Source organism: Trichomycterus rosablanca, chromosome 7 (assembly GCF_030014385.1).
Source record: "Trichomycterus rosablanca isolate fTriRos1 chromosome 7, fTriRos1.hap1, whole genome shotgun sequence".
Taxonomy (NCBI): Eukaryota; Metazoa; Chordata; class Actinopteri; order Siluriformes; family Trichomycteridae; genus Trichomycterus; species Trichomycterus rosablanca.
Window position 1 is genome coordinate 32,862,181 of NC_085994.1, and position 27,235 is coordinate 32,889,415.

The 27,235-nt window shown below is 40.6% G+C and overlaps 1 protein-coding gene across 1 annotated transcript in view; it reads left to right on the forward strand.

The window, feature by feature from the left end:
- prdm16 (PR domain containing 16) overlaps positions 1 to 27,235 on the forward strand; it is a 322,591-nt gene that overhangs the window by 10,125 nt on the left and 285,231 nt on the right.

Genomic DNA, 27,235 nt, shown 5'->3' on the forward strand with positions numbered 1-27,235 from the left:
CTTTTGGAAACATGACTGCACATCTAACATTAATTTTTTTAATATATTAAATTTAACATTAAATTGCCTTTTTATAAGTTTGTTCCCTATAGATGATGATATAACTCAAATCACCTAGAAAATGGAATTTGACCAGAGGGTGTCCAATCTTTTGTGTAACACTGCGTATGGAAATGAGTTTATTTACTAATCATGTTCTTCACTCGCTGCGACATAGTATCTGTGCAAACATCAGTTTGCATGAACTATTATAGAAGTCACATGATTGCTTGTTGAATAGGCAAACCATTACTGCTTTCAGATTTGACTACTGCAGTATGAAGAGAAATTAGTGCCAAATTTCAGTTTGTGAAAAACGTCAAACGCAATACACACGTTATTGCTTTTTTATAGTAACGTGCAGAATATGTGCCAAAATAACGATACATGAGTATTTATATAGAAAAATTGCTGAATTTCTGTCACAAACGACTGTGAAATTAAACCAAGGCAAGCTTTATTGCAGCTTTATTCCATTGTGCAGATGCTAAAACATGCTAAAATGAATAGTAAAATATCCATTGCATTGATTTGCCATCACTGGACCTCTTTACAGACAAACCGTACATGTAGGTTTGCGTTTAAAAGAACAAAATGCTGAATTTGTGTCTGAATTAAATATAAATCAGCTTGAAATGCCATCAACTCACGACTTTGAATGTGTCAAAAAACACAGTACATTCATTGTATTTTAGTCCAAGCAGTGCTGTATATGTGCCATAACGAAAAATAATCATGTTTGATTGCTATCCTCTACCAAATTTTAGCTGTGGTTAATTGGGTTTACAGACACAACCAATCATAATCGATCACAGATTATTAAAACAGAAAAAGAAAGAAATGTCAGAGGCTGGGTGGCGGAGTTATTGCGAGAGGCTCTTAATGGAACATCATCGAATGTCACTAACACCAGCAGCAAAGTTACATAGGATTGTGATTGGACAGTGATTACTTTCATTATGGCATGGATACAGCACTGCTTGGACTGTACGTATGAACTGCTTTTTTTTTTGTCACGTTCGAAGCACCTTACAGTTAAATCTAGTACAGCTGTGAGTTGGCTGCATTTCAAGCTGATTTGTATTCAATTCTGACACAGTCAACATCTCAGTGTTTTAAACGCAAACCTACACGTATTGTTTTTCTGTTAAGAGGTCAAGCAGAGTGAAAACAACGTAACAGAGGTTTTGCTTTTCGTTTTGGCACGTATTATGAATGTTACTATGGAAAAGCAGTGACATGTGTATTGCATTTCACGTTTTTCCAGTCTAGTGATTGCATTTCAATTTGGCACTGATTCCGCTACATACGGCAGGGTTACAAAGCAAAAAAGTGGATAGGATAGGATAGGATAGGATAGGATAGGATAGGATAGGATAGGATAGGATAGGATAGGATAGGATAGGATAGGATAGGATAGGATAGGATAGGATAGGATAGGATAGGATAGGATAGGATAGGATAGGATAGGATAGGATAGGATAGGATAGGATAGGATAGGATAGGATAGGATAGGATAGGATAGGATAGGATAGGATAGGATAGGATAGGATAGGATAGGATAGGATAGGATAGGATAGGATAGGATAGGATAGGATAGGATAGGATAGGATAGGATAGGATAGGATAGGATAGTCCCATTAGTAAGATATGTTAAAATGGGGCCATGAGTTAACTGAAACATTTAAAGCTTATCAATTGTAAAAGTGCAGTGGTCAACACTGAATTGTTCTTACTATTGCAAATGAAGTGGACATATATGAAGAACATAAAACGCAGGTGCTGCAATAAGTCAGCATGGAAGGTCTAGAACGGGGGTTTGATGCCAGTTTCTTCATAAAGGTTTTACTCAGCCAGTTTGGGCACTACCTGCAACCGTTCAATTAATCTGTGCTGGGAGGGACGATGGGAGAAGCACAATACCAAGGATTACATCGACTAGGCATAACATTATCACCACTGGGAAGAAGGCAAGCCGGCAGAGGCAGTGTGATGCTTTGGGCAATGGTCTGCTGGGAAACCTTAGGTCCTGCCATCCATGTGGATGTTACCTTGACACGTACCACCTACCTGAGCACTCCCTGATGGTTGTGGCCTCTTTCAGCAGGAAAATGCACCCCGCCACAAAGCAAAAATGCTTCAGGAATGGTTTGAGGAGCACAACAACGAGTTTGAGGTGTTGACCTGGCCTCCAAATTCCCCAGATCTCAATCCAATCGAGCATCTGTGGGACGTGCTGGACAAAACAAGTCCGATCCATGCAGGCCCCACCTCGCAACTTAGAGAACTTAAAGGATCTGTTGCTGACATCTTGGTGGCAGATAGCACAGCACACCTTTAGGGGTCTAGTGGAGTCCATGCCTCGACGAGTCAGGGCTGTTTTGGCAGCAAAAGGGGGACCAAGACAATATTAGGAAGGTGGTCATAATGTAATCCTAACCTTTGTAATGATATAGTTTTGCTTATAAAGATATTATGCTTACAATGCAAGGTATTATGCATAAAGAAAACCATTAAATACTCATGTTTGAGGGTAACTTTCTTTAAAGCTAACCTTAAAGCACTTTGTTTTACCATTATTGACAAGAATAAACCTTCACAGACAGTAATAGCATCTATCTTTTGTGATATTATTGAGTACTATTGGGTGCGCTTTGAGATGACCATGTAGTTCCCTGTCCGGCTCGTAGCAAACCAAACGGAGACATTATGCAAACATACTGGTAGAAGTGTTTTGTATAATTGTATGGAAAGGGCACATATTCGTTCAGTTTTCATCACTCTAAACTTACTTTGACTATTAAATGGATTGGGACCACCCTCTCCACCCTGATCTGCCATGTCTAATGTGGCGTTTCACTTCTTACTTGCTCTGAATATAGATGCCATTTAGTATCCAATGTGGGGGAAATAAAACACATCTCCGACAAGGCAGTAAGCAAAGCTGTTGTTTTTTTTTTTTCCCTGCTTCCGGACACACGTACACACACCGTCATACATACACCGTCTATACAGTAATTTCCCTGAGAAATCCCCAGTTTGCTGTCTGACTCTGTATCCTCCCTGTACTGTGGGCTGGTCAGACAGCCATGACTTCTTCAGCCTTTGATGTTCCAACCCTCGTTGATAAGAAAGTGAACACTGTTCCCAAAAGACCAGCTTCTCCAGAGGGACGCGCTTCACCGCGCCACTTTAAAGTTGGCAGATTGCATGTTCAAAGGCTCCGGCTTTCACAGTTATCTCTTTCGCTCATCTTCTCTCCAGCTTTTAGGAATGATGGGTTGAAATATACAGTAACTGCCTGAGATGAGAGTATGTGTGTGTGCTGCTTTTTTACATCAGGAATTGATTGATTTAGATGATTGTGTCCTGCACGCTGACAGTGAGTTAATTCTCTGAAATTCAGTCATTGAGCACAGTAACGTATTTGTTGACTGTCTGGTCCAGTCAGCCTGGTTTTACTCACTGCTGCACTTTGCGTCTTCAAAATTTGACTTAAAAATTGGTTAAAACAGAAGGTAAGCATGGAGAAACCATCCCCTATGAATGCTCCCTTTTATTTTACTGCCTCTTTATGTAGTCATACGAAAATTGACGTAATTGTGTGAATGGTTGTCTTCCTTTCTATGTTTTTGCACATAGGCACTATTAGCCCATCTCCCAGCAGCTATTTGTTTTTATAAAGAAATGAAGGTGGTGGCACATTGATTATGACGTGCACACTCTCCCATCAGGGCCGCATGCTGCACAAGTGGGTTTTTTTCACTTATGTCATCTTGTTTTCACAAGTCCCTTAGAGTTAATCTCCAGCATCAATGTGTTACTATTATTATTATATTATTGTAAACAATAATAATCATTATTATTTTTAGTCCATTTAAATTCCACATTATTATTATTATTAATTTATTTTAAAGGTTACAAATGAAAAATACATTATTTTTATTATTATAATATTATTTAAATCATTTAAATTCTACATTATTATTATTATTATTATTATTAATATTTATAATATTAATTTAGTTTAAGGGTTAGTTAATTTAAATTCCACATTTATTATTATTATTATTAATTTATTTAAAGGGTTACAAATCAAAAATAAATTATTATAATATTTTTTAGTTAATTTAAATTCCACATTATTATTATTATTATTATTATTATTATTATTATTATTAATCATCAGTTCATTTAAATTCCACATTATTATTATTATTATTATTATTATTATTATTATTATTATTATTATTATCAGTCCATTTAAATTTCACATTATTATAATAATAATTATTATTTTTAGTAAATTTAAATTCCACGTTATTATTATTATTATTATTATTATTATTATCAGTCCATTTAAATTACACATTATTATTATTATTATTATTAATAATTTATTTTAAGGGTTACAAATGAAAAATAAATTATTATTATTATTATTAATATTATTATTATTATTATTATTATTATTATTATTATTGTTGTTGTTGTTGTTAGTCTATTTAAATTCCACATTATTATTATTATTATTATTATTATTATTAATATTAATTTCATACAGCTCATAGGACTGGTTATAGAGCTTCTTCTCTGGCCATGTGGGTCTTGTCACATTTTAAACTGGTGTCAAAAAGTAAGAAAGAAAACACCTTGAAACCCTCCAGTCAGACAGTCAGTGAAATATTGAGAAGGGGCTTTTTGGGGGTGTTAGCAAAACATTTTAAGATGGGCTATTAGCTTCAGCTTGACAACAGTGATGCAGCAGCGTGCAGTGAGCAAAAATATTGAATTGCAATAACATCCCCACATGAGATCCCTTGTAAATGCACCTTTCAGCGAAGAGCCTGGACTCGAGACGCAGCTTCTGAGTGATGGGCAACAAATGGTGAGCCAGGAAGCACTGGCTAAGAGTGTGTGTTGTGCTATGGTTCAAAATTATTCTACACTACTGGTTACTTCTTCTTGCCTTAAGAGTGAGGTTAGAACATTATAGAGGCACTGACATATTAAAATAGTATAGGACAGGCTAGATGACTTAACTAGTGTAAACAATACTAGTTACGAGTGTTATTTATAGTTCCTCTAGCTGTGGTTAAAGAAAACACCAACAAACATTATGCGTTAAGCAGACGCCTTTGTGTAGTGACTTACAATTGAAATAGGATACAATTCAAACAAATGAGGGTTAAAGACCTTTCTTAAAGGCTCAACACTCGCAGACTGACAGTGATGAGGATTAAACCATCAACCTTCTGATAAATAATCCAGTACTTTAACCGCTAAGACGCCCCTAAAGTGTCTTAGGGAAGTGTTGGGTCACAACTGGCCTCCAAAACTCTGAAACTGTCAGATTTATGCAACACCATTTTTAAATGTATTTTAATGATTAGGATGCCCAGAAGCTCCAACAGCTCCAAGTGTTTATTTTGGTTGTAATTAGTTCACTCCAAATGCTATAGTATATACCTTTTACCAGTTTTACATTCATCAAACCATATGCATGAATTAAACATTGGGGGGTGAACAACTTATGGGAACATGGACAAATCCTAACATTATGCAATATGCAAAGCTTGTGAGTGGAATTTCTTTTATTTTTACTTCATTATATTGAGGACGTGGCCATTTTGACGTATACTCCCCCAATATATATTGTGATTTTTGGCCTTATGTACATTTTCGGCATTCAAATATCCAAAGTGACTTACAGTTGTGACAGTAGTACAATCTAAGCAATTGAGGGTTAAGAGTCTTGCTCAAGGACCCACCAGTGGCAACCTGGCAGTGGTGGGGCTTGAACCGGAACCTTCTTATTACTAGTCCAGTACCTTAACCACTAAACTATAACTACAACTTATGTCTAATTGTTCAAGCAACACCAATGGATAGGAACATTGCCATCCTGGAAAAGACTATATATAGATCTAATATTAATCATTTAGAATAACTTAGACTTTCTCAAGTGAACCCAAAGAATTTTAGCTGAAGTATGTGGCATAACAAATCCATTTGAATCCCTAACTTTTGGGGTCAAGCATTCAGTCCTGTACCAACACTTGGTGTATGAAAAAACAAGGCAGTTTCCTTTGGAATTGGCGGTGGGATGTTAATTAAATTGTATAGTTTGGTACATCTACCTGTAGTCATGTGCACTTGTTGTTTTTACACATTTATTTTACCACCTGTCCATATATTAAATGATAATTAGATATTTATTGCATGTTCACATATCACCACCTTTAGTCTCTACCAACTAACTGCTTTATTCTAGTCAAGGATGCGACATATCAGATGCTACAGGGTTGTACTGGGTGCAGACAGGACAATCACGCTTAGGGACAACATCTAGTAGCCAGTCTGCATTTTAATGAAACTCAAACGCAAGGATTGTATCCACCTTACAGGACCCATGTCCCAAAAAGCTGCACTATTTGTACCAAATAATGTGTAAATAGCATATGAGTGACAGTTGTGTCACAACTGCCCGCTCAAGTGGCAAACAAACATCTTTTTGGGTATTTTTTTGGGTACTAAAAGTGTGGACTCGCAGCCTTTTCAGGCCTCTAAACCCTTCACACTGTAAAGATTGTGACTAGTGGCATTAGCAAGCAAGGCCTGTTTAATTCTGGGAGTGTCCACGGATTGGCTGCATGTCAGAAGCCTTCTATACCCTTCTATACACCCCCCTCCCTTCTCCCGTACGTCTTGCCCTGCGAACTGCAGGTTGGCATCCGTGCCCCTTTTCCGACTGCTGTCCACTTCTTCAATTACTTTTCTTTATGCTCTTTCTTTTCTCCTCTTTTTTATTTCGCTTGCTCTTCCTCTGTACTGGAAGCCTCCGCGCAGGCCTTTGAAAGGATGCGGCAGCTTTGTCCAGCCCGATAAAAGATGCCATAGTTTCCCTTTTCCTCTCCTTTCTGTCCTCCCTGCGCGGCTCCTGTAGAAGTGCAAATCGTTAACCTCTGAGGAGCTATCCTCCGGCTTCAGAGGGTCCCAATCCGGCCTGCTAATTACGCCGAAGATTCCGTCCTGGCAAAAAAAAAAAAAAAAAAAAAAAAAAGACCCGATTCCCACAACCACCTGGCCTTCTTTTCACGTCGGCTTTGATGGCCGACACCCCCGGCACCCCTCAGGACCACCTACCCCCTCCTCTGCCCTCCCCTTCCATACCTCACTTTTCTCTCTCTTGCTCATTAATAGGGGTTTTGAATTGCTTTCTGACCCTGACAAACTGCTCTTGTTGAAAAGGAGATGAGAGCAGAACTGGAGGGGGTGATGGAATGAAAATGAGGAGGAGGGACAGTACAGAAAAGCTGAGAGCGGAATAGAGCGAGGGGTGGATGAAGTAGGGGGGCAGAATGCAGATGCTGATGGTTCTGGTCATGTGGCATCTTTGTGGAAGTATGGACTATACGTTTGTTATTGTAGATCCTAAATATTTAGAACTCCACACCCAGTCTTGATCCCTTAGGTTGTTAGGGACAGATCCGTGTACAGTTGAAAGGCTTTACTCTCAATCTTCCAGAGGGCGCGGGTTTGAGAGCCAAGAAATGCGAGGAGCTGACAGCTGATTGGCCATGTTCTCTGGGTGGAAGTGACTGTACTTTTACATTAAAAGCATCTGCTAAATGCCTTCTAAAACCTTCTAATTACCAGTCCAGTACCTACCATTGAGCTACCATTGCCTATATTGTACGTATTGCTGTATGGACAAGGTCAGTCAATAGATTACTTTGTCTATTCCGAACAATGTTTATAACATGAGACTCAGTAACAAAACTAATTGTATGTATAAATTTAATTATTCAAATGTGCTATAATACAAGGAACATCAAATTTAAACATCCATCAAGCTCTGTTTTGCCATCAGCAGTTTACCTTTATGATGAATCTGAATTTTAATTCAGTGGGAAGGGTGATGTTTGCTAGGATTTTGGCTGATAGCTAATTGTATTTAGTGTAAAGGTGGAAAGATCTGCTCTTGTTGCTAACTCTTGGGCCAGCTCAGGCATCGGTTTGGATCTTGTTCAAGTTTTAAAAAAAAAGAGTAAAATGGACAATAATGTGGAATATAAATAAAAAAGAAAATAAGCAGGATGTCTTCCTGCTAACAGGTCATCCTTCAGCTGCATTTCCCATAGGCCTTATGTAGCATCAACTGCCTCCTAAGATGACCTAGTAAAAGAAGGAAATAGTTATTTCCCATAGATATAATACATTTGAGAACTAAAACAAGTCAAGGGTCATATTCTAACAAGCCAAACAATTAATATATACACCGATCAGCCATTACATTAAAACCACCTTCCTGTTTCTACACTCACTGGCCATTTTATCAGCTCCACTTACCATACGGAAGTACTTTGTAGTTCTACAATTACTGACTGTAGTCCATCTGTTTCTCTACATACTTTTTTAACCTGCTTTCACCCTGTTCTTCAATGGTCCGGAGCCCCACAGGACCATCACAGAACAGGTATTATTTAGGTAGTGGATCATTCACAGCACTGCAGTGACACTGACATGGTGGTGTGTTAGTTTGTGTTGTGCTGGTATGAGTGGAGTTTTTAAATACCGTGTCCACTCACTGTCCACTCTATTACACACGCCTACCTAGTTGGTCCACCTTGTAGCTGTAAAGTCACAAAGAGACGATCGCTCATCTATTGCTGCTGTTTGAGTTGGTCATCTTCTAGACCTTTATCAGTGGTCACAGGACGCTGCCCATGGGGCACTGTGGGCTGGATATTTTTGGTTGGTGGACGATTCTCAGTCCAGCAGTGACAGTGAGGTGTTTAAAAACTCCATCAGAATTGCTGTGTCTTATCCACTCATACCGGCACAACACACACTAACACACCACCACCCAAATAATACCTACTCTGTAGTGGTCCTGGGAGAGTCCTGACCATTTGAAGAACAGCATGATAGGCGGCTAACAAAGCATGCAGAGAAACAGATGGACTACAGTCAGTAATTGTTGAACTACAAAGTGATCCTATATGGTAAGTGGAGCTGATAAAATGGACAGTGAGTGTAGAAACAAGGAGGTGGTTTTAATGTTATGGCTGATTTGAACCAATGTTTTTGGACTGAAACATATTGCTCTCTTGTCCTCTTGGATTCTATGACATTATCAGCTGAGACGTCCCCAGAGGAAACCCTTGCAAGATTAGCATCCTCCACAAAGGGCAAAGGGATGTTCTATACTGGTGAGACGCCTCAGCCCTCGTCCGCTCCCAAGATAATCATTCACCTCCCCTTCCCAGACACAGCCACTCGCCTGCTTTCCAACATAACACTGTTCGTTCTGTTCGAACAGACTGCAGAGGGCATGCGGGACATGGTAGGAAGTGCTTCTGCATTTAAAAACGCTTCCTGGTCACACCTGGATAAGTTTGGAAAAGGTCAATGAGTAATCTTAAAACGGATGCTGGTCAAGGTAAAACAAAAAGCTCGCCGAACCTGATCTGTGTTTGCTCTTGACATTAATAATATACCAGGAATTGTTTCTGTATACTGTAAGTCAAAAGTGTATATACAAATGGCTCAGTATATATGGAGGGTGTCATGGTGGCTCGGTGGGTAGCACTTTCACCTCACAGCAAGAAGGTCCTGGGTTCGATCCCTAGGCGGGGCGGTCCGGGTCCTTTCTGTGCTGGGTTTGCATGTTCTCCTCGTGTCCGTGTGGGTTTCCTACGGGAGCTTTGGTTTCCTCCAACAGTCTAAAAACACGCAGTCAGGTTAAATGGAGACACTGAATTGCCTATAGGTGACTGGGTGTGTGTGCCCTGCGATGGACTGGCACCCAGCCCGGGGTGTTACTGTGTGCCTTGCGCCCATTGAATAGCTAGGATAGGCTCCAGCACCCCCTCTCGACCCTAATTAGATAAGCGGTTAAGAATGAGTGAGTGATTATATATTGATCCCCGACCATAAGCTTGTTGTGACACCCAAATCCAAAACTGTACACTATAAACTTAGCTTCCCTTTGTGGCCATAACAGCCTCCACTCCTCTAAACAGGTGTCAATATATAAGTCATAGAAGTCAGAAATGTAAAACCAAGATCATTACTGTACAGTGCTTGGGCGTGACCAATTGTACAAGGCAACTGATTGGCTCCAGGCAGTAATTATATACCCACAAAGTACAGAGGATGGGCAGTTGAAGCTTAGTGGTTAAGATACTGGTCCAGTAATTAGAAGGTTGCCGGTTCAAGCCTCACCACTGCCAGGTTGCCACTGTTGGGCCCTTAAGCAAGGCCCCTAACCCTCAGTTGCTTAGACTGTATACTGTCACAACTGTAAGTCGCTTTGGATAAATGCGTCTGCTAAACTACCATATATTTAAGTATATTTTATATTAAAACTAATATAATGATAATAAAAAAGAAAAAAACAATTAAAACTATGTACATAGGGGCAACTTGGCATAGTGGCCACACACACACACACAAACAAACAAACCAGAATACTTTGAGACTTCAGCTCTCTCTTTTCAAGCCTCCGTAAAGCGAAGCCACATCCTCCAGCTAAACATAAAATAAAGATCCGGTTTCTGGCTCCGTGTTTTACGAGCGGTTAGAGTGCCAGGCTGTGTGGGTTTTTGTCCGCTCCTCAGCTGACCATTCGCAAATGTCTCTGAGGTTTTTTGAAGATGTCAATTAAGGATTTAATTGGGACTCAGTTATTTGAAACAAATGTTGCATTCCTGAAGATGGCTCGGCCTGACACAGTGTTCGGACTGAATGCAGTCAGATGTGTTTGGATGTACACCGAGGCGATTGTGCTGCCAATACAGCCCTGACCCGTCGAGGCATGGACTCCACTAGACCCCTGAAGGTGTGCTGTGGTATGAGCTACAGTAGCTCGTCTGTTGGATCACACGAGCCAGCCTTCGCCTTGGCCGCCCATGACCCTGTCACCACTTTTGATAGATACTGACCACTGCAGACCTGGAACACCCCACAAGAGCTGCAGTTTTGGAGATGCTCTGACCAAGTCTTAGCCGTCACAATTTGGCCCTTGTCAAACTCGCTCAAAGCCTATTTTTCCTGCTTCTAACATATCAACTTTGAGGATAAAATGTTCACTTGCTGCATAACATACCCCACCCACTATTAGGTGCCGTGATAAAGAGATAATCAGTGTTATTCACTTTACCTCTCAGTGGTCATAATGTTATGCCTGGTTGGTGTACAGTGTGCTTTAGTACTTCTGAATCTGATCAGAACTGTATGTATGCATTAGGTGAGAACATCTCATGGTCCAGGCTTGTAAATGACTTGATTGTGCAATCACTTACTCATATAAAAAGGCTAAACAGGCAGGAGTTTGCCCACAAGGGGGAGCTGTTGGCACTGTCATAATTTGTGTGCGCTTTGGGACTAGACAAAGTGGTGCTTTGCATTATTTCACAGTAAATACGTTGGGAGAAATTGTAGCTTTTATTGTAGCTTAACAGGGCACACAGCAACACCCCGAACAGGGCACCAGTCCATTGCAGGACACACACACACACATACACACACCCACCTATAGGTCAATTTAATGTCTCCAATTAACCTGACTGCATGTTTTTAGACTGTGTGAGGAAACCGGAGCTCCCGGAGGAAACCCACGCAGACACAGGGAACATGCAAACTCTGCACAGAAAGGACCCGGACCGCCCCGCCTGGGGATCGAACCCAGGACCTTCTTGCCGTGAGGCGACAGCCCTAACCACCGAGCCACCGTGCCGCCTACCACCATATACTGTTGTACAATTTATAAATAAGCATATTTCACTCTAAGCTTTCCGTAATGTTAGGTTCTGGAAGTGTTCCCATTAGTTGTTTATGTGGCAGTGATGTTTAAAAATTTGGGACACCCCTTCTTCCCCTTTTGGAACTCTGGTAATAATGTGTAACTGCAGTCAATATGTGGTTTTCGCTCTTTAACAGACCATTCTGATGCTTGTATCTAACAGGTCACAGTACACTGAACTGGTTTGTCAGTAGGTGACTATAGTCCTTGTTACTGTATGATGTATGAATTTGAAAAACCTACATTAATTGTGACGTGAAAGCATTTATTGCTCTTTTTGGGGCAACTCATATCATTACAAGACCTTAATGTTCACACAACAAAAAAATACCATAAAATGACCTGACTCCTTAACAAATATTTATATACAAGACCTAACGTAACAAGTGATTGGTTTCAGTAAAGTGTAGGTCGACACATTGAGGTCGCATGTTCCTCCTGCAGTTCCTGTGCCACCTGAAGCTGTTTAGCATCCGTTTGTTTGTTATCCTTCTCCGTTTGACTGACATATTTGGAATGTCAAGAGGTTAGAGGGCTTGCTTTTGGATTGTTTTAGAGCCAACGGGTTGCCCTCCTCCTTCGCTACATCCGTTGTGGGCATCAATCTGCAGATATCTGTTTGACAGATGAGTCAGTTAATTTTCCTGATGTGGCGAGGATCTGCTGACGCCCATCTGCATCGAATATCCAAGAGATTAGGATCTAGGTGGAAACTGTCTGTTTGAGACAGGCGACATGCAATACTGGTTATTCAAGATTATTGGCCATGCAGTGCATTAGTAGGTCAAGAAATAGATACCCAGTATGCGTGATGTTTATTTAGATTATTTTTATATCATTTAGCAGATGTGTATACAACTCGAGCTTGCTCAAGGACCCGACAGTGGCAACTTGGCATGGGTAGAGATTGAACCAGAAACCTTCCAGTAAGTAGTTCAATACCTTAACCTTTAAACTGCCCATATAAATGGCACTTGACTGTGGCAGCACTTTCCTGTTTCAGTGTCATTGTTCGTCTGTGCTTAAAGCCTTTTTGTACATCATCAGCAATGCTTTTCTTGACCTAAAGGGCACAGATTCCCACGAAACGTTTCAAAATATCTAACTGTAGACCAAAATATTTTATAGCCGCACTTGTTAGAGGTTTGAGACTTCATGTTTTAAAATAGGTTGTCTGTTGCCCTATTAAGGGTGTATTAACACCTTACACCAGGTAGCGGTGGGCCTGTTGCGACTCTGATCAAGCTGGAGCTTATTACAGATGAATGAATGATAAACATGAACATTGTTAATCTGTGTAACTAAGAGATGAAAGCATTTATTCACTTTCATCCAGTATAAGTTGGTTAAACAATGCAGCTAATCAGACATAACAAGTAACACGTTACTCTAATCTGACCACATTTTTTCAGTAACAAGTAATCTAACGAGTTACTATTTCCAATCCAGTAATCAGATTAAAGTTACTTATCCAAGTTACTGTGCGTTACTATTTTTGTCATTTTCCTTAGTAAAAAGATATATTTTTGCTTTCTTCTTGCGTCTCGGGGAGTGACGTCTGGCCTATGCGACAATTAAGTCACGAGCTGCGTTCAGAATCGCATACTTACAGAGTACGTACTAGATTGGAGGAAGTATGCACTACTCGGCCGGTAAAAAAGTACATACTTTCAGTACAGAAGTATGCAGTATGCACACAACACCGCTACGTACTACATCCGCCATCTTACCAACGTCAAGTGATGACGTGGGGACGTGATGACGTAATATCACCATAGTTACAGACTCATTACAAACCAAAATTTTTGATATTTATCGTCTTTTTGTTATTTATCTGTCTTTAAAAATTTTTATTTTATTTATCTTACTTACACTTGTGAACAGAGGACTCCGTTTTCCGCTATCTTTCTTGTTTCTTATTATTTTATTTTTTATAAAAACAATTATTTATGTTAAGTTAATTCAAGAGAAACTGTCTTTATTTTATTTTTATAAAACCATGTATTTTTTTCAGGAAATAGTTTTTCAGTTCAACTTTAAATGTCAGGAGATACATTGTTACTGTTAAAAATGCACTTCCAATTAAGTGAGTATTGGCAAAACTGGTTGTCATTTTTATGTTGAGGCGGCGGAGGGTGTTGTCGGCAGCTGCTGAATGTAACTAATAAAGTAACTTGTAATCTAACTTAGTTACTTTTAAAATCAAGTAATCAATAAAGTAACCAATATCAGAAATCAGATTACTTTTTCAAGGTAACTATGCCATCACTGCATAACAACACCTTTGTTTATGTAGAATGAATAAATTAAGCATAAATAAGAGTGTTTTGTCTGGCTTGCTGTTTTGTTTAACCAGCTTGAGTGATGCATTTCAGTTAATTTTTATGGGTATTTTTTTCCCAATTCTCCCAATTTGCAGCCATATAAAGATCCCCATTCAACTCCAGAACTTATAACATTGTCATATGTTGAAATTCATGATACCGCTTTATATCTAGATCTTTCCTTTATCCTGGTCAGAGTCATGGCATGTCTGGTTCCACCGGGTAACCAAGGCACCAATCCATTGCAGGCCATAAGCTCTCAACCTCTTGTCAGACATAGCCAATTGTGTCTGTGAGGCAGCTTGCTGGTAGCACCACTGAGATTCGAAACTGGATCTCACCTTAGCGCGACACAAGCTAGGTTTAAGTATTGATATTTTATTGTATTGACTTAAATCCTGAATCAATGTCGCCAAAGTAATGACTACGCTTTACAACCCATGTGACACTCTGTAAATTGAAACTATTAATATCGTGTCTAGATGAAGATGACCAACTCAAACAGCAGCAATAGATGAGCAATCCTCTCTAACTTTACATCTACAAGGTGAACCAACTAGGTAGGAGTGTCTAATGGACTGGACAGTTAGTGGACACTGTATTTAAAAACTCCAGCAGGGCGGCTGTGTCTGTTCCACTTATAACAGCACAACACACACTAACACACCACCACCTTGTCATTGTCACTGCAGTGCTGAGAATGATCCACCATTGAAAAACAGGGTGAAACAGGTTAAAAAGGTATGTAGCCATACATCTAATCTAATTTGCACATCTAATTTGCATCCAGTGTAAAACAGGGGTCATTGTTCAAACTAGTTGCAGTTTTTGCCTTTCATGTCTTATATCTGAGCCTACTATTCATGAAATGGACATGTTGTGACATCCCACAGTATTTGGAGACGTGATTGTCATTCTAGGCTTCGGACATGCTCAAAACGCTCATGTGTTGAACAGATAGCGTTCTTGCCACCTTCCCAGCATGCTTGTCAACACTTTGCTGTTTAATTTAAACAAGTTTCCAGATTCTCCCGCTTTCTTTTGACACCTCTGTATTTATCCGCCGGACCTGATTCGGGGCAAGACCCATGCAGGAGAGACGCGTTTTGTTTTTAGAGACTTCCCTTTGATGCCCTGGTCCTCCCACCAATAGAAAAAAAAAACTTGCCACATCTGACTCGAGTTTGCTGAAATAACAGCAAATGTTTGTCTTGTATTGTATAGCTCGCTGTTTAAGAAGCAATAAAGCCCTTCTTCCAGTGCCTAGAGCGCCTGTTAATAAAATACTCAAAAATAACTCCTTTACCTTAATCACGGCCATGGATTACGTCGCTTGTGGCGGTAAATTAAGACCAGTTCCTTACAACTTTCTACAAACTAAGCGATTTTTGAGGTCAGTGTCCTTTTTATTGAATTGTTATGTGACTAATGTGATCAGATCAGACCCTGAGGTCGACCGGGAATGAGGGGGAGGTTTGTGTGTGATGATACAAACCTGCTCGTTGACAAATAAGAGTCCTGCTGGTTAAAGGTCAAGGGTTTGTGTGTGTCTTTGCAAGGGTGAGTTTAAGTGGGTGTGTGGGGTAGTGTGTCGGCATGTGACAGAAGCAAGGGGTAATGGGAGATTTGTTTATAGTAACAACAGTAGACCGCATACTAATTCGGTTGCACCGAGAATTTATTTTTTGGCGTACCTGCCCTTCTGTGTACTGTAGAATCAAAATTCGTAGTAGCGCCTCAGGAAAACACAGCCTAATGCCTCATTCCTAGAAATCCCTCAATTCTCAAATGGCTTTTCAAACGAATGCTTGCTAGAAGAGTTTGAGGACTAACGTTGGATTAAAGTGCAAGTCGACTAGTCGGTTTTAAGAAATCCCCAAATAATCAGTCAGCTTTAAGCTGCTGATTCTGAAGCATGAGCCTCTTTATAGCGTCATAGCCTCTAAGCCCATGGCGAGGTAAAGCCTGGTTGCTGTGGACACTGTCACATATTTTACTGGTTTCTTATTCATGGTGATTCTTGGATTAGATTTGACCACTATACTGAAATTTCATTTAGCATAAGAGGACAGCTTGTCTTTTCTTGGTAAAAACTGTTTATATGGGCACAAAGAAGTCACCAGCTATAGGCAGTAATTGTACACCACCAGGGTTTAAGTTGCGGTATGTATATCGTTCATCCAGCATTTTTTTCCATAAGTTAATAAACTCATCAAATAAGTTCCAACCACCTAGTTACAAACTGCCATGGTATTCGTTGTCTCCACAAGGTATGAAATAATTGTGAAGGCGCTCGATTGGCACAACGTCCAGTTGCCTGATTGCGTCATGCTTCCTTTCCACCAATGCCGATCCCTGCTCTGATTGAGGAGAACGAAGCTAACCCACGCCCCCTCTGACACGTGGGCAGCATGCCGTATGCATCTTATCACCTACACTTTGACGAGTGCAGTGCAGCTCAGCGTTGTGTACGGAGAGACACACCCTGAGGGCACTCTTTTCTCATCTCTGTGCAGGCGCCATCAATCAGCCAGCAGAGGTCGTAATCGCACCAGTCATGAGAGAGAGACCCCATCCGGCTTAGTCCCGCCCATATCTGAACAACAGGCCAATCGTCGTTCATGTGGCCGCTCAGCCCAGATGGCAGGCAGAGCTGACATTCGGTACGATGTAGTCGAGATCCAGGCTCTGGTCCCAGCGTGTGTTTTTACTGCTGCGCCACCTGAGCGACTGGCACAGCAGTCTGTTCGATCTGTGTTCGGATCTCAACTGTGCTACTGGCCGCCCAGGCAATCACAGTCATCATTGGCTGTGTTCGATGGAGCATGGAGGATGGTCGAATCCCTGCAATGTATTGGCGCCCTGTCTAATGTTTATTCCTACCTTGCGTCTAGTGTTTCCAAGGAAAACAGACCCACCGCGACCGCAAAGAGGTGGCGAACAATGCCAAAATTAATGCCATAAAATTAAATGCACTCACCATAATCACTCACCAGTCTATTGAGTCATGCTTCATAAAATACACATTTATTGAAAAAGAACTTAATTAATAAAAAGAATAATAAAATGAAAACCACACCCATTACTGCATGTGTAAAGTGCACAATACAGTAGCTTTAAAAAATAAAACAATTAAAAAGGGTGAATGCTTAAACTCACTGCAAGATCTAGTATGATAAGTAGTCATATGATTTAAACTCCAGCTAAAAAGCACCTACAGCTGATCACCCCACGATAATCACAATACAAAGCATAAAAAAAGAACCACAGATGGAAAGTTTGATATTAGACCTGTGATCTGACAGTTGTCGACATAATGACAACATGGCACGTTTCACATAAAACTCCTAGAATAACATACATCAACAATAGAAACAATACAATAAACAAGTAGAACGTAAATATGGCACTGATCTTTCTAAATTGGACGTCTTTCAAACGGCAGATGGTGTAATACATGAATCAAGGAAATCACAAATAAGCCCCATAATCCTAGGTACAAGTAAAAGTTTTGATTCCGAGACAAAAGCATGACCATATGTTTAGGAAGTGGACATGCATAAAGCCTGTTTACAGAATTATCTGCTGTTTGACTCTCACGGCTTTATTCTTCGCTATCCGGGATATGAATGATGCATGAGTGTATCTGTCCAGCTCTGTAGTTCGGCTTGCCAGCATTTTTTCAAAATGTGATCATTCTGTTCTAGGTTTATTGTATTACAAGAATGGTCATAAACATGAGGCTAATTTAAGAGTAAATACGTACGAGCAATATGGGTATTATGGTCTACCCTTCCTTACTTAGGCTGAAATATGGATTTGCTCCTATTCTTTGTGGCCTTACCTGCCTCCACTGGGGCTCTTTAAGAGCCTTTCCCAAACTATGGCCATAATTCATTTTATATTATTAATTTTATGTTGCCCTGCCTGGAGTCCAATGTTTCTAACTGCTGCTAGACCAACTGCGACCCAGACCAGGATGAAATCTTGGGGTGTAAGAGTTGACACTAACAGTGGGATAATACTTGCAGAACTGAACATCTATACTATGAAACTTGTACCAGCAGGTCTACTTTAGAGACTTCCAAACATACAACGTTCATCAGATGTTTGATCCTCCTAGTCAGTACAATGACAGTGTATTCCTGGATCAAAGCTCAATCCAGTGTGTGTATTTTCAATGTATGTTCAATGTAAATACATGTAAAAGTCTGTGTAACATTACTAAAGGTTGTTTGATTCAGAAAGCAATTTATCTGTCCAATGTTCCTGTAAGACCTGATTAAATTAAACTTGAATAAAAGGAAATCTGAAGATGGTTGGGGGCTGTATCCATGTGTTCATACATGAATGAGAAGTGAAGTATCTAGCACTTTGAGGGAATTTAACCTTGTGATGTGACTTGGCTGATCCTTATAGGTTTGGGAGGTAAAGAATATTCTAGTTATTTTAGTTAGTTAAAACTAAAATGACAAAAATATGTTTTAGTAAATGATATATAAATTATACTGTGTTTAAACAAAGAACAAAAAATAAGTAAAATCTTTAAAAGATGACGTAAAAGTATTATTAACAAAAAATTGTCATAAACTGTACTCATTAACTTTAATAAATACATAATTGCATTTTAATGTTACATTTAATTAAAACATTTAATGAAAAATCTGAATTGTACATGTAAATAAATTTAAAAAACAATTATTTAAAATTAAATTATGAATGAAGTTTTTCTTTCTTGCAGTTCCTTTAGTTTTTTTAGGTTGCCACAGTGGATCTGGTCCACAGCTTTTATGTTAAATGGGGACCTTAAATGACTTATGGCATTACATGAACCTAACCATTTGGGGACAACACATATGTCAGGATTGTCATTCAACACAAAAACTGCAGATGCAGATGCCCTACTGGCCAAACCCCTGATCCCTGGATCTTAGTGGTAGTGGGCTAGCACACTCGAGCACCCAGAATGAATATCTGCATATTTGATTTGGTGCAGTTTTTGTGTTGGATGCCTGTCCTGACATGACACTCCTATTTATCTGGGCCTGGGACCCACACTAAGGGTGCACTGATATGTGGTTAGGATGGTGAGGATTCAACCCCCCAGAACTCCTACCATTATGGCACACTTGTAACAGTGTAAACAGGGGTAAAATTACATGTGTTCACTTTATAAAAGTGCGTAAGTAGGACTGTTTTTACTGGCTGTACACATCAGTCCTTGAGTCAAGTGTTTCAACGGAGAGAGAAAAATCAAAATATGAGCTGTTTATTTTCAGGCCGGCAGGTGTCCACTATTGGCTTATTGGTTCAGAACGACTAGTTCACTTCCAGCCAAGCAACTGCCAACTAGTGCTGGAGGACTCGTGCGGATGACCTCGATTGCTTCGTCCTTTGTCGAATCCACAGACTACCTAAAAAGCACAGATACAATTCCTTGTATTTCTTGTATTCATGCACACACAGTAAGAAACAGTTAAATAATCAGTGCACGATGTTTATCTTGAAGGTACTGTACCTACGAATGTGTTGAAATCCAAGATGGCTTGGTACAGGTTCAAATATTTTTGTTTGATGTTCGTCTCCAAGCAAACAATCTGCTTCCAATTAGGAACAACACAGAACCAAACGTGGGTTCTTAATGAAAGAACATAAGTGTTTTTACTGCGAATGCTATAAATCATAATTCCTGAATGTTATTTTAGCGAGCACCTGCGCTTTACCAGATTCTTCATGAGAAGTTTCAGAGCTTCGTCTTGGGATGGGTTCTGTAGCCGCGGCGTGACTGTGAACTGTTAGCTGTCATCATGATAATCTGAGTGTATGTAAATTGCTTCCTTTACGTCGTAGCTGAGGAAAATCCTCATGTTGCCCCATGGCCTCCACCGTCGACTCTGAAGAACTCGAACCCGCATCGGTGACCTTCTACCGGCTATCAGCACGCAAGAAGCCTATTAATGATTGTGACCTTGTCAACTTCCTAAAGAATCAATAACAAGATTTAGGCTGATTTTTTTTCCCCTCCCTGATGTGCCTGGAAAGCTTGATTCAATTACAGTGCGGGGGCCTGTCCTCAGATCTCAGGTCCGTTTCCAATCGGAGGAGGTCATGCTTTGTGTTTTGCGATGTCATGACAGGCTCGCATGAAGGGGGGGGGGGGACGACAACTGGTTTCTGGTTTCGTTTCAGCCTTTCGATTATGTGCGTGTAGCCCTCCCTTCTAAATTGGATTCCCAATCAGGTTAGTGTCCGATAGCGCTCTGGGTCTTCGGAGAGACTTTGAAGTAGAGGAACTCTGTCTCTCTGTCTCCCTGCCTCTGGCTGGAGTTCCTTATCTGTTGTACTGGGAGACTATTGTTTTAATCAACCAGACATTGTTAATGACCCTTTTCATTGGGCTAAGAAACAGATAGAGACTAATCCAATTTAGCCGCACTTGCATTTGACCTCGGACGCTGCCCTAGTCCTCTGGTTCACCTTGGTCTAGAATTACCTGGCTTCTGGAAAGTTATCTGGTAATAAACAGCGAACAATGCTGTGTACATTCATAGCGTGAGACATCATAACAAACATTTGTCTTGGGTTCGCTCCGTGCTCGACCAAGAAAAATGGGTAGTTGATGGGCGGCGATGTGTTTACATTTGATGAGACAGAATTGAGACGGGGTTGAAGGGTGTTCCCCAAGGGACGGAGAGTCTATCTGAAAGGAGCTATTCTTTCCTCTCTGAGCACATCAGCTTGTACAGCTGTTGAAGCAGTGAGGGTAATTATCATCCATTACCAGTGTTGACCTGGGACAGTTTCGTTTGGCTACCTTTTGAAACAAAGATTTGTTTTGGAAGGGTCTCGGACCTTCTGTGGGACATCCTTCCGAGGCTCACTTTTGGAAGTTTGTTTATCTATTGGATAACATCTGCTAAAGGTTTCGCAGAGCTCCAGTGGTGTGGGTTTTGTCACCTTACACAGTGGAAGTATGTTCAATCTAGGGGTTTGTATTAGTCATGTGACTCAGCACACACATTGCAATGCATTCCTTCAGTGCTGCTATGTTTATTCACATAATATACATATAACATAATATTGTTTCTACACTCACTGTCCATTTTATCAGCTCCACTTACCATATAGAAGCACTTTGTGGTTCTACAATTTCTCTGCATGCTTTGTTAGCCCTCTATCATGCTGTTCTTCAATGGTCAGGACCCCCACAGGACCACTACAGAGCAGGAATTATTTGGGTGGTGGATCAATCTCAGCACTGCACACTCAGCACACTGACATGGTGCTGGTGTGTTAGTGTGTGTTGTGCTGGTATGAGTGGATAAGACACAGCAGCGCTGATGGAGTTTTTAAACACCCCACTGTCACTGCTGGACTGAGAATAGTCCACCAACCAAAAATATCCAGCCAACAGCGTCCCGTGTGTAGTGTCCTGTGACCACTGATGAAGGTCTAGAAGATGACCAACTCAAACAGCAGCAATAGATGAGCGATCGTCTCTGACTTTACATCTTTAAGGTGGACCAACTAGGTAGGAGTGTCTAATAGAGTGGACACGGTATTTAAAAACTCCACTCATACCAGCACAACACACTCTAACACACCACCACCATGTCATTGTCACTACAGTGCTGAGAATGATCCACTACCTAAAAAATACCTGCTCTGTGGTGGTCCTGACCATTGAAGAACAGGGTGAAAGCAGGTTAAAAAGTATGTAGAGAAACAGATGGAGTTTCTATATGGTAAGTGGCGCTAATAAAATGGACAGTGAGTGTAGAAACAAGGAGGTGGTGATCAGTGTATTTACTGTGTATCAATAGTCAGCTGGAAGGAATGTTTTTACGAAAGTGAACTATTTTTAACAACAACTTCCAATGTCAGACCAGCAACATTAATTGGTTGAATATTGTCTGCCACCTCTATTTGTCATAGGTTTCTTCTTGCTGTTAAAACCGGCATGAGTCCTTTTTTCTGGAACATACGTTTTTTGTCAGCCCCCGAAATGTGAGTGACTAAAATATCTCTCACCCCCTGCTTTCCTTTAACAACCAGCAGAATTGGAACAAGATTCAGAGCTGCACTTTGCCTCAAGTACTGATTAGCAGACTCTAAAAAGAAAGAAAGCAATTATTTTTTTTATTCCATGAATTGTCATGGCTTAAGATTATCCAGATTCCACGAATGTCCGTATTAATAAAAAAATATCACTTATTGTTTCTTTTCTGTGATAAGTACATCTTTATCAGATTACATATCCAGAACCGGTATTGGTGTGCTGGTACTCACCACTGTCCATTTTATCAGCTCCACTTACCAGATAGAAGCACTTTGTAGTTCTACAGTTACTGACTGTAGTCCATCTATTTCTCTACATGCTTTTTTAGCCTGCTTTCACCCTGTTCCTCAATAGTCAGGACCCCCCACAGGACCACCACAGAGCAGGTACTATTTAGGTGGTGGATCATTCTCAGCACTGCAGTGACAATGACATGGTGGTGGTGTGTTAGTGTGTGTTGTGCTGGTATGAGGAGTTTTTAAATACCGTTTATATGAGAAGTAATATTACTTCTCATGTTGGTGTGTTGATGAGCTTTGCTTTGCTTTGCTTTGCTTTGCTTCTGGCATCCCACTCAACCCAAATGAAACCTCAGCAGGTCACTGGTTACTACTACCTGAATCAGACCAAACTGAGTCCAATGTTATTTACCTTCCTAGCCTTTTACTCACATTCTAGGTCTTTCTCTCTCCCGTTCTCTTTCCTCTAGTCATGCTGTTCTCAAAGGCTTTGTTTCGCCCCTGCTTGACTTTTCAAGGAAAATTTTCATATTTGCGGTGGAGGTTGGCAGCACTCTAGTAGCCTTTTAAAATACAGAATGTAACCACTGACTTTGAATCCATTACACAGAACACTGTTTATTCATAAAACTGTACTGCAAGGTTTGTTCAGCTTAATCTCAGGGTCTCGCATCTATAATGTACATACGTTACTCTACTAAGAAAATAGACCTATATACTTTAAACTAGTGGTGGTAAATTCAATTCATTTTATGGACTCGGGTTAATCTGAGTCACTCTGTAATCTGATCCGGTTCACTTGAGTCGCTTGTACTGACTTCTTGATTGCGATTGATTTACTGCATATCACTTGTCTTCCATGCACTCATCTTCTGTAAATAAATCCTTCTCCCTTAATTCTCTTGGCACCTCACACATCTCTTGTCAGTGACGAGTTGACTTTTTTTCTAAGTGGAATCTTGATCATGGGGGATAGGGACATGGATGGGGGAGAGGCGGTGGACTCACCTACCAATCAGAAGGGTATATTAATGAGTCAAGGATTCAAGGGGGATGGTCAACAACAAATTGTCATGGTAACTTGACCCAGTCAGGCAGCCACAGTGGCACCAAAACAAACAGTCAATGAATTACAATGGGGAAAGGGCTATAATACTCTTTAAGTGGTACAGTTTTAAAGTAGCCTGTAAGCATCTGCATTTTAATAATAATAACTATATTTTGTTGTTACTAATTACTAATCTATACCACTACTACTGGTTATGATGATAATAATAATGCATAAAATCAGCCACATAACAAACACCGCTTGTTTATTGAAATATTTAACTTATTACTTAGATTCATGGATTCATGGTTCAGCCAAATCATCTGAGTCCGCTGTGTTTCCGCTGAGCCTGCTCACTCGCCTTGTGTACTTAGCAGCAGCCAGTCAGAGGACTCATAGGATCCGGGTTAATTGAACACTCAGACTCGTGATTCCTGATTCAGTATGAAGATTCGAATCATTAACCTGGGTGATTCAGGAACCGCCCAGCTCTACTTTAAACTAAATTAAATTAGCAGGTAATGTGGGTGATACACAGCTCCTGGGTTTAAATTTAAACTCCCAGTCTATGAGGAGTTTGCATCGTTGCCCTAGTGTCTATATATAAGTAGATGAAGTGAATAACACTGATTATCTCTCTCTCTATATATATATATTTGCAGGAAGTGAACATTTTATCCTCAAACTTGATGTGTTAGAAGCAGGAAAAATGTTCAAGCGTAACAGGTTTGAGCCAGTTTGACAAGGGCCAAATTGTGATGGCTAGACGACTGGGTCAGAGCATCTCCAAAATTGCAGCTCTTGTAGGGTGTTCCCAGTCTGCAGTGGTCAGTATCTATGAATAATGGTCCAAGGAAGGAACAGTGGTAAACCGGCGACAGGGTCATGGGCGACCAAGGCTCATTGATGCACATGGGGGCCGATCCAACAGACCAGCTACTGTAGCTCAGATTGGTGCAGAAGTTAATGCTGGTTCTGATAGAAAGGTGTCACATTACACAGTGCATCACAGTTGGGGGGGCAACACAATATTAGGAAGGTGGTCATAATGTTATGCCTAATTAGTGTATAAGCCACGGCTAATTATTTACATCATGGGTTAAAACCCTATTTTGTCCATAATCTGCCTCTAGAAACATCATGTAACATGACACGATCAACCAATCACCTTGTTAAATGGCAAGTCTTAGAAGCAGATTACGTTTACACATGATGTTATTAAAGTACACCCCAGACCGCCCTTTTTGTGCAGATTAGAGATCACATGGCTTGAAAAAACATACAAATGTTTTTGGATTTGTATAAAACTTGCAGAACATGAGGACCTGGGTCTGGAACTATTTCTTTTTTTTAGTTAAAAGGTTTTTTTTATTCCTTTTTTAATACAGACAGGCATTAAAGTCTGTGGTAAAAAGTTCTTTTTTTCCGAGCAGTTAAAAAAAAACAACTTAAAATCACTGTTGGTGGTTACCAGTTTCATGGTTTTAAAACATGGGTTTGAATGCACTCTTTGTTAGAGACGCGGTCTATCGGTTTGACTTTGACATCCATGTGGGGGCACATGGCTCATTTAAGCTGGGCGCACACAAGTAAAAGAATAAACAAAGCATTACCATTCAGAGCGTTCCCGGTCATTTTTGGCCCAGGCAAAACCCATTTCTCAGTCAGCCCAAATAGCCCCACTTTTTCTTCTGTCCAGAGGATGCGAGGCAATCGAGATGCCTATCTGTTTGGAGCTCTGAAATGAAACATGTCATAGCAAATTATGGACATGTTTTTTAAATTACTTAGCCAGACTGAGTATAGTCAGAGAGAGAGAGCGAGAAAGCGAGCGAGAGAGAGAGAGAGCGAAAGAGAAAGAGAGAGAGTTGGTGTTTTCTCTGGAACAAATAATATCACCAAGGCTGACTCATGGCCTGTGCAAATGAGGAATGATGAGCAGAAGCCCAAGTCATTCCTTTTGGACTATGTTTGGAGCATCATTTACTGAAAGCGGCCCGGGCCTTGTTGCAATAATAACCACATCCTCTAAGCATCTTCAGCGCAGCCTTGTTTTTATAGCTGGGAAAAGGGACGGGCAGGGCCTCGTTAAGGCGCAGACTATTTCGGATTGAGAAAGAGCGCCGTGAGAGGGAACTTTGCCACAAAAATAGACCTCCTGATAAAAACGCTTGCATGAGCCATCCAAATCCGTTCCACCGCAGCGAGACCATGACTGGAACCAGTGAAACACAGAGTACTCTTAGATAGCCAATAACGAAAGGGGGGAGAATAAGGAGAAACAAGGAGGCATTGAAAGTGACGGGATTGAACGATTTGTTCTTACTTTGCCGTGTGTCACTCCTGAACCATTTTTACTTAGTCACGTTTACCAAAATAAGCTGATTTTTGAATTCGAGTACCAACAGAACGAAGGAATATAGATGGATGGACGCAGACTGAGGAAAAGTGTAAAGAGGAGGAGGAGGGGAGGTTGGAAATAGAAGGTTTGGGGAGCATGGCTGGGGGTCATTGTTATCAAAGCTGGTAATAGGTTCTTGACCCTTTCTCTTAGAAGGCATTTTCCGAGCACCGGGGGTGAATAGATTGGAAGGGGTGTGATTTGTGGTGAGACACCAGCAGGTATGAATACAGCCAGGGATTTCCTCAAGGAACAATACCAGAGCATTTCCTCTTCACCATCACATCTAGTCCTCGGTTAAACTCCATTCACCTGACCAATAGAACAAAACCCTGGCTTGAAGACGGCTAATCCCTCTAAAAAGATGGTACCGTGGAATATGATTACTTGAGCTTCAATAGGGATTTGTTCCCATACAACTTTGAAAGGATTGCAAAAGTATGTAGGTGATGCAGAAATACCCACTAAGCCCACTAAAGTTAGTAGTTATTAGAGGGCCACTGATCAGCCATAACATTAAAACCACCTCCTTGTTTCTACACACTTCTACAATTACTGACTGTAGTTTTAGCCCACTTTCACCCTGTTCTTCAATGGTCAGGACCCCCACAGGACCACCACAGAGCAAGTATTATTTAGGTGGTGGATCACCTCAATCAGCAGCAACAGATTAACGATCGCGATCGTCTCTGACTTTACGTCTACAAGGTGGACCAACTAGGTAGGAGTGTCTAACAGAGTGGACAGTGAGTGGACACGGTATTTAGAAACTCCAGCAGCATTGCTGTGTCTGATCCACTCATACCAGCACAATACACACTAACACACCACCACCATGTCATTGTCACTGCAGTGCTGAGAATGATCCACCACCCAAATAATACCTGCTCTGTAGTGGTCCTGTGGGGGTCCTGACCATTGACGAACAGGATGAAAGGGGGCTAACAAAGCATGCAGAAAAACAGATGGACTACAGTCAGTAATTGTAGAACTACAAAGTGCAGTGAGTGTAGAAACAAGGAGGTGGTTTCAGTGTTATGGCTGATCAGTGTAGTTTGTAGTTTACTAGAATTCTGGCTCTGCCATACAGCCACTGTTGGGTACTTGAGCAAGGATCTTAACCTTCTCGGCTCCAGGGGCATCGTACAATGGCTGACCCTGTGCTCTCACCCTAACTTCCAAATAAGTTGGGTATACGGAAATAGAATTTCATTGTACATGTACTGTACATGTGTATGTACAGTATATATGACAAATAAATGCATTCCAAATGAATACTGCCCTGGATTGTCTATTATAAGGCATATCATCCAGTT